This window comes from Zalophus californianus, chromosome 4 (genome assembly GCF_009762305.2).
Source record: "Zalophus californianus isolate mZalCal1 chromosome 4, mZalCal1.pri.v2, whole genome shotgun sequence".
NCBI lineage: Eukaryota > Metazoa > Chordata > Mammalia > Carnivora > Otariidae > Zalophus > Zalophus californianus.
Genome location: NC_045598.1, coordinates 177,735,175 through 177,744,285, shown reverse-complemented (window position 1 = coordinate 177,744,285; position 9,111 = coordinate 177,735,175).

The following is a 9,111-nucleotide window of genomic DNA, read 5'->3' as shown; positions in this document are numbered from 1 at the left end:
TCTCGATGCTTGGGAGGGAGATTTGTGAGGTTGAGAAGAGAGAGGGGGGTGTGCCAGGCTCCCAGACAGACAACCTCAGGAGGCTTGTCTGGCCTGTGTATATCTGGTGACGTTCAGGGGCTGAGGTGCAAAGATGTGGTTCATGTCCAACTGCAGTGCCATGGACTTTGGGGGTGTTCCTACACCTCATGGAAGGCTCCTGCAGGGCTCGTCTTCTGGTGTCATGGAGGGTACTTTGTTAAAACTTCAAAGCACCTGAAACAGCCTTAAAAATAGACTGGCCCAGGCCATTGTGGTTTTTGAGGCCTCAGGACTTTCTGAAGGATTGTGGCAGTGTGATATGGCAGGTGAGGAACCGGGCTGGGGAGTGGAGCAGACTTGGGCTTGAATGTCCCCTCTTCTACCTCTGCACTCGGGACCCTTGAGGGATTTACTTAATTTTGCTCGGAGTCTTTTTTCTCATCTGTAAAATGGGAATAATCATAGTTTCTTATTCACGTGGTTGCCGTGAAGATTCAAGGAGAAAAAACATGCATGGTGTTTTGCACAGTACTGGGCTCATAAGAAAATACTTGATCAATGTTAGTGTTGTTATTATTTTTGTTATTATTGTTATGTCCCAGTTGGAAAGAACTTAATATTTATGGTTACCTGGTCTAGGCTCACTGATCTATGTCATAGACAAAGGTACAAAATACAATGGGTATAGACAATGGCAGTGCAGAGAATCAGCACTATGACTTCTGACATGATCACAACCCAAGGCTATGTGGATGGTGTCACCACGACCAGAGGATCCAACAAACATGGTAGGAATCATGTGAACCCTTCCACAGCAGTCTGTCCTCAGACAATAATCCAAATGCCTTCACGAGGTTCCTGAGTGATCTAGCTTGGGACCCACCCCTTGGGCTTCATCCAGGGATGTTCTTCTCCTTACGTTATCCGCTCCTTCCATTCTAGTTTGCTCTGGGTTCCCTGAGCATGTCTTCCTCGCTTCTATTGTAGGGTCCCAGAATATTTGGCCGGACTAACCCGTACCCATCCTCCATGTCTTGGCTGAACATGTTCCCTGAGCCCCTAGGCTGTTAGACAGCCCCCTAATACTCTGCTCTTCTCACTGCTTTGGGTGCTTGAATTTATTTATTTAATTACTTGTGTTCAATGTCATGCTTCTTTACTACATTGTTAAGTTGATTTCTTCCACACTGGTGCCTACTCTGTATGTAGGAGGTACCCAGTAAGGTACCCAATAATAATTTGTTGACCGGGGAAATCTGGGGGTGGGATTAAGATCTGGCATAGGCTTGAGAACTGGGCTGGAGGTTATCCTGGATTCAGATAACACAAGGAAACAAAGCCTTTAGCTCAGAAGACCTGACATCTGAACCAAATTGGCTAGAAACTAGTTGAAGGCCCTTGGGAAGAACATATCTTCTCTGGGGGCTTCATCTAGAAAGCAAAGGCTAAGGTTGCCTCTAGCTCTCGACCATATGTCCCGTACCCTAACCCTCAAACAGCATGGCAGAAACAAATTCCTTTGGACATAAACTTGTCACCAGTCTCTGTCTGGCCATGGATCTTGGCACATGAGTGCGTTGACTGCATTTATTTAGCAACGTTAATTGAGTCCCTTCTATGTGCTTAGTCAGCACTAAGCACTGGTAATAGCAAGACACATAAATAAGCACCTCCAATTCCGATGGGGAAGCAAGTGGAGGACATGGGCTATTTGAATGTAGTGTGGTAGATTTAAAGAAGCAGGAAATGGAGAAACCTGGTGACACGGCATCAGATGACCTAGGGTTGAGTTGCTGCCCAGACACTGTTTTGCTATATGAATTTGAGAAAGTTACCTGATGACTCCGAATCTCAGTATGCTGATGAGGAAGTGAGTGTTTTCATCTCCTGGGCATGTGGTGAGGGGACACAGAACAGGTGACAACAACGTTGTGAATGAGAAGAGAGTCACGGTGCTTCAGTGCTATTAGCTACTGGGGACAAGATAAGCATGGAAAAGGGAACAAAGGGAGCAGAGATCAGGGAGGGCTTCCCTGAAGAGGTGACATTCAAAATGAGACGTGGTGGAGAGGAACATCATTCAGACCAGGGGAAGAAGGAGAGCAGAGGTCCAGAGGAGAGCATGTGTTTGGCAGCTCGGAAGAAATGCAGTTGTCTCAGTGCAGCTGTGGTCTCTACCCGAGGGAGTGATGTGGCTTGAAGCCCGACACGTAAGCTGGGGCCAGGTCAGGAACGGATACCAAGATACTTGTACTTTACAGTCAGAGTAAGAAAAGCCGCTATTCTTGTAGGTTGGAGAATGATCCGGTCAGCCATCTTTTGAGGACCATTCCTGGGCCTTTGAGAAGACCAGACTAGAGGTGGTGAGAAGCTAGTAGAAACCCAGACCAAAGATGACGGTGGATGAAAACAAGATGGTAGCAGCAGCAAGGAGCCGGGAGGTATTTTGGAGGTAGAATCTAACAGACCTGGTGAGGTACTGAAAGGGAGGGGTGAAAAGGGGAAGAGGGAGAGGGAATTCTCCTTTACGGAATCTGAGCTACACCGTTTCTCATATGGTACCTCATTTAATTCTCTCAAAAGCCCTGGCACCGAGGTATGATTCCCATATACCTCTGGCCACGCCTTTATTTTCATTTCCCCCTGCCAATTGGGAAAGTCCGGCTCAGAGTGGCAGAGTCATTTGGCCTGGGTCACACAGCCAGCTGGCGGCACAGCCAGATCGAAATTCAGGTCTGGGAGACTTCAAGAAGCAAGGTGCCTTCAGCTCTGACATTAGTCCCCAAACCTACTTGTTCCTTCCTGTCACTTGTGGAGCTTTGAAAAATTATGGGATCCTAGCCCCCATTCTGGACACTCTGGTCTCGCAGCTCTGAGGTGGATTCTGGGAATCTTTATTTTATAAAAAAGATCCTCAGGCAATTCTGAGAGTCAGTCGGGGTTTTTAAAACACATGGGCTCTTCCATGCAGCTCTGAGGAGCTTAGCACCACAATTATCCCGTGAGTCCATCTGGGGAATACCTGCTCTTTTTGTGTGCCCATCTTTTTCTTTTAGGGATTGCCTTTTCTCCTGCTCGATGGGGCTGTCAGTCAAAGCTCTACCACAGGAAGGGGGCGGAGAACCCTGTGATCAACCAGCCTCAGGGTGGGCATGTGATCCCAGGAGACCAATCAGAATCCCTTCCAAGGATGTGGGTAGCCATCTTTGCCCCAGGTGGGGTAGGGGGCTCCTGACAGAGGTGAAGGTGTGGAAAGAATCCTCAAGCTACTGTTTGAGCCCTTAGACCCAGCCACCCCTGGGTCTTTGTGGTGCATAAGCTAATGTGTACTTTTCGTCTTTGCTTGGCTTTTTTTTTTTTTTTTCATTTGCCAATTTAAGCTGAGTTTCTGTGGCTGGTAATGTAGAGATCCTGACGGATAGACTTAGAGAAGCTATTGCTGAGGCTCCTACTGTCCCCAACGAATTATGTAGACATCAGAGGGGGGGAATCGATTTCATATGAGCTGAGCACAAAGCATAGGGTTGAACAGAGTGAAAAAGACTGATGGCCCCAGGAAGTAGAAACTTAAAAAAAGGTATGTCAAATGAATGCATTCATTCATTCATGTGTTGATACACTCACTCATTCACTGGATGCAATTTTGTATATTAGACATGTACCTGCCCTACGGCGTACAATGATGAGGGAGAACATCAGAGACCTTGTTCTCCAGGGGTTCAGAGTCTAGCAAGAGAGAGAGAATGAAGCAGGTGATTTCTAACACAGGTGAACATGGCCTGTGAGAGAGCAAGCGCGGAGAGCTCTGGGAGCCTGGAGGAGACCTGGGCTGGCCTCTGCTGTCACTACCTGGAGAAATCACTGTGTGCAGGAGTGACCCTGTCTGGAATGCATCCCGGTCACCTTAGCTCACTCACATTCTACACTCAGCTGCTGGCCTGTGGAATTCCAGGTGATTGTAGCAGGCAGACAGAGAGAAGCTGCCGTTCAGGTGACTACCCCTGGCTTCATCCCCCTTTCCTCCTGTATCTTCAGTTCTCCCCCTTTCAGCTGTGCTTCATCAGCATACAAATGAATTATCTCTTCCATTTTCAATAAGATAAAGTCAAAAGCCACTCCAGCCCATCACACCAAATAAAAATCCTGTCTTCACTGCATGTATCCATCTCTTTCCTTAGCCTCACAGCTACCCATTTGAAAAGGTTAGTGCGAAACGTTTCCCCTTTGCTTTAAAATGGCTCTTCACGGGCGCCTGGGTGGCTCAGTTGGTTTAGCGTCTGCCTTCAGCTCAGGTCATGACCTCAGGGTCCTGGAATGGGGTTCCCTGCTCAACTGGCAGTCTGCTTCTCCCCCTCCATCTGCTCCTTCCCCCTGCTTGTGTTCTCTCGCTCTCTCTCTCTCAAATAAAATAAAATCTTAAAAAACAACAACAACAAAATGGCTCTTCATTCAGCCATTTGTGAAAGAATTCTTGAGTCCCTGTTTGATGCCAGGCATTTATGTTGGTGCTGAGTGAGGATTCGTTGGTGAACAGGACCCATGTGTTTCCATTTCTCAAAGCAGGACAAGTGATGTCCATAAAGAGTGAGAAGTGTTTGGACACATAATCCAAGTCTCCTAAGGAGCATTGTCTCAGTGGTCAGAGAGTACTAGAAGGTGAGCAACGAAGGATGAGTAAAAACTTGTTAGCCCTGTAGGCTCAGTGTTGGTGGATTGGGTGGGTGGTGTGTCACCAGTGTTTTTGCGCCGAGGGGACAAAGTGTCTGAAAAATCTCACAGGACATAGGGAAACCGGAGTGATGACGAGACCTGTGAGGGAGCAGAAGGCAGTGTGTGGAGGACCTTGTAGGTGTAGAACAGCTTTGGACTTCATCTGAGTGGTAGCGGGAACACTTTGAGGGGTTTTAAGAGGAGCCTATTCATATTTGTGATTCGAAAAATCACTGGGGTGGCAGTGATGGGGAAGGCTGTGGTTCTCCAACTTTCTCCAGCCCCAGAGGGCTTGTTAGAGCACACTTTCCTGGGGCCCATCTCCTGGGATGCTAATTCAGGGGACTATGTATTTCCATTTTTAACAAATTCACAGGTGATGTTGATGCCAATGGTCTAGGCATCACACTTTGGGAACTCCTGGAGGAGGTATTGCAGAAAGGCAGGATGTGGGGGAAAGGAGTGGGCAGCTGTTTGAAGAGATCGACTGGAGGAAGGGCATGAAGAAGAGGGGGGATCCTGGGGAGGAGGCGTGGCCAAGAAGTTGCCTCCATGCTGGGAAGTCTAATGGACCATTCTTTGTGCATCCTGCTGCACCTCTTTCTGCTTTGGTAGAGGAGCTTCCTCTTGGCTTCATTGACACCATTTTCCTTTACGTTTCCTCCAACCCTCTGAAGACCCTTCTCCTTTGTTCCTCTTCTAGCATTTCTTGAGCTTGATTCCATTTTCCCTGGGGGGAAGGGATGGGGTCTTCAGTAGAGAGCTTCAACTCCATCCTGCTCTAAAAGTTTTTGTAAAATCACTTAGTCTGATTACCAGTTCTCTTTGTTCTCTATTAGTCCATAGGTGACTCCGGGCCATGACCTTATCTATGCATCTCTTCCCACCCACAGCATAGTGCCTCACACACAGTAGGTGCTTAATTAATATTTATGAACAGATGAATAATTCCTGCGCTCACCACTTTGCCAGTTCTGTGAAGGAAGGCAAATTACTTAATCTCTCAAAATTTCCATTTCTTGTTGTATAAAATGGGGATTAGAACTAGAATTCATCTCCTAAGACTTGCTTTGAGGATGAAATAAGATAATGCATGTGAAGTGTTCGGCACACAGTAAACATTAACTACCATTGTTGTTGTATTTATTGTTGGTACTTTGTGTGCCTTTGGGAGAGCTATTGAACTTGTCTAAACTTCAGTATTGTCACATTCAACAATCACTCTCCAACTGGGCTGTTGTGAGGGTCTGTGAGATGGAGGGTTTGGCAGATAGTAGGTGTGTAGGAAAGGTTAATTCTCTCTCCCCAAGCTCCCCCTTTCTCCACCCCCAGAAACCCCTGACTTCACTGGCTTGTTTTATCTCTTGATCAGCTGATGGGGTGACAATGGGAAGAAAGTGTTGGGGTTTGTGGCTGAGCTCCCAGGCATTGTTTAAAAACAAAGAACATTCCTTTTAACCTCAGAGGATCTACATCCCATTAACACTGGTTCCCCTCAACTGTGTCTTCTTAGGGTAGACTAATATTGAAAGAAATAAACTTAAAAACAAAATGCGAAATCAACTCAAGAGTCATTTAGAGTCACCTCCAAGCAATTAGGCAAAGCAAATATTCTTGGGGATTTCTTCTAAATTTGGAATTAGTCTAAATTCTCTCCTGAAGGATCTAGACTAGAGAAAGGTTATTGCTACAGTCTTAGTGGTGGGTGTAGTCTTTTTCATTTTATTTTTTTTACTGCGTCTCTGTTCTCATCCTATTAGCTTGTTTTTACCCTCCTTCTCCTTTGAAATAGGCCTGTAATGGTCTATAACCTTAAATGAGGAGCCTTCTGTGAAGCTACCAGTGCATTTATAGATCGTGTTGTGGGATACCCTTCAACATTTTCTAGCGTAAGGATTATTTATTGTTGGGAAGAAATGCATCAGGGGCCCCTAGCGTGTATGCTAAAAAATTGTTACTGAGTGAGCCAATCATAAACTATTACAAGCAAACCACAGAAAACCCCCTAACACTTGTTGTCATCTTCCCCAAGCTTTGTGTCAGAGTTTGTCTTAAAGACCAGCAGAGAACTCTACTTAGGCTGGGATTTTGAAAACTTTGTTCATTTAAAAATCTGATTGTTTTTATATTGTGGATCTCCTACGTTGCTTCCAAATGGCAGCATTGAAATAACACTTCCTTCCTCTTTATACCTTCCATCCCTAAACAAAACCATCCCAGAATCCCCTGGGGGAGTCATTAATTCCTGGACATCATCCTGGGTAAGAGGCATAATCAGTATAGCTCATTCCTTCCCGAATATTCTTGACCAAATTGCAAGCTCCTCCCCTCCATCGCAGATTCTTGATTATGGTTATCTACAAAATAGATCAAACAATGGCACAGACCCTGGGGATTCCCTGGGTTGGCTCTGAGAGCCAATTTGTGTTGGGGTCAAGATCTGCCTGACTTTCTGGAAAGAAGTTGGCATCTGCCCTGTTTTCTGACCTTACTCTTGCTTCATAAACCTGAGGGGGGCGGCTAATAGGTAGTTGGAATGACTCCCTTCCATCCCCACAGCCAAGCTCGGCATCCCTAAGTTGTTTCCTGATTATTTGGAATGGGGAGTTGTTTTCCCAGTAAGGAACACTCTCTCCTATTCTGCTGGCTTGCCTGGACTTAGTGATCAAATTAACACCTTCCTTGTTCTCAAGTGAGTCACTCCAGAGCTGCACTCCAGCCACAAAGGGGCAAAGAGTGAATCTTTTAAGATCGCCCCCGCTTTTTACACTTTGAACTATTCAACTTCTATGGATTGTATCTCCCTTTGAATTTAGGGTATAGGGTGTGACTACATGAAACTATTAGGGTGGGACTTGGGATCCAAAATAAGGGATCCAGAAAAAGACATTAAGGGCTTGCGTAAATTATTCTAGAGTTCAGAACCAAAGACAGTAATTATTTATTGATGTATGGGTGGTGGTTCGTGCTGGTGGTGGCGGGCTAAAGTTCTAAAAAGAGTACAGGATCTTAAGATCTACTCTGAGGCTGGAACAATGAGATAATTAGAACAGCGATAGTGACTTCCATTTGCCTACGTAATGTTCTCGTTTCCGGTTCAGACCCTGGGTTTGCAAAGGCTTATAGTTAACAATGTCTACATTCAAAAATGCCTTTTCATGTTCTAATGATGACCATGTGTCATGAGTGTCCATGTGTCAAAGAGGTTGGAAGGAAGGGGAGTTTGTAGTTTCCAAAATAATGACTCATGTGACACAGAGTCAGTATGTTTTATTTTATGATCTGAGCAGTAGCATTCCAAACTGGCTGCTTCCCAGGAGCAACGGGGTGAATCGCATTTAACAAGTGGCTAAGATAGGAGTGAATGACTTGTGGGTTTCTCAGAGAAAGAAAACATGAAACAATGAACCAACAAAATAACAAAATGAAACAAAACAAACAAAAGGGGAACTGAGGTCCTACAGGGCCTCAATGTTGAGATTTATGGCATGTAACCCGCTAGATTGGTAACCCCTGTTCTTGTGAGCGGCCAGTTTATTCCCACTGGCCTATTGGCGGGGTGTTTTTCTAGCACCGGTTATGAGTGGGCTGCCTGGGTTTGAATTCTGGCTCTACTGTTCATTATCAGTGGGCTTTGGGCACCTGGCTGAGTCTTTCTGTGCCTCAGTTTCCCCTGTTATTATAGGGAAATCAACATTGGGCTGATTTCCTTCATAGGGTTGCTGTGGAATTATTACAAGGAAAACGCTTCTGAGAATGCCTGACACATAAATAGGTTATTATGGTTATTACTTGAGTCGGTCCATCAGACCCACAAACCAAAAGTATTCCTGACCTCAGCACTTTAGACCTAGGATGAACGGAGGCGTGATAGTGAAGTGTTAAGTATTTTCCAATGATTGAACAGGGACCTTGGATTCAGCCTTTTACTGTGTGGCCCCAGAGAAGCGACAAAGGCCCTCTGAGCCTCTATTATTTCATTGTTTGTAAAACAGGGTTAGTAACTTGTCTCCTGGGAGCAACTTTGAGACTTTGGAGATAACCCATGTAAAGAGCCTAGCACCTGGTTAGTAGTAGTTAAGCAGCAGGGGAGTAGCATGGGTTAATCCAACTGGAGTTTCTTCTTCATCTTCCTCCCACCCCCAGCCCTTACCTCCTTTGTGTACTTAACTTATCTTTAACCTCTGGCACCCCTTTGCCTTCTCACCAGCCTACTGCCTGTTCATTCTTTCATGTAGCAACTCTGGCCCTATCACAAATCTCCAGGAAGCATCTTATAACCCTGAGAAAATAAAGCCCTTAAGGCCCCAGACCCATTTTAACAAAGAAAAGCCCTTGCCCTTTCTTAAATAACTTCTTTTCCCATCTTTGTAAACTCAT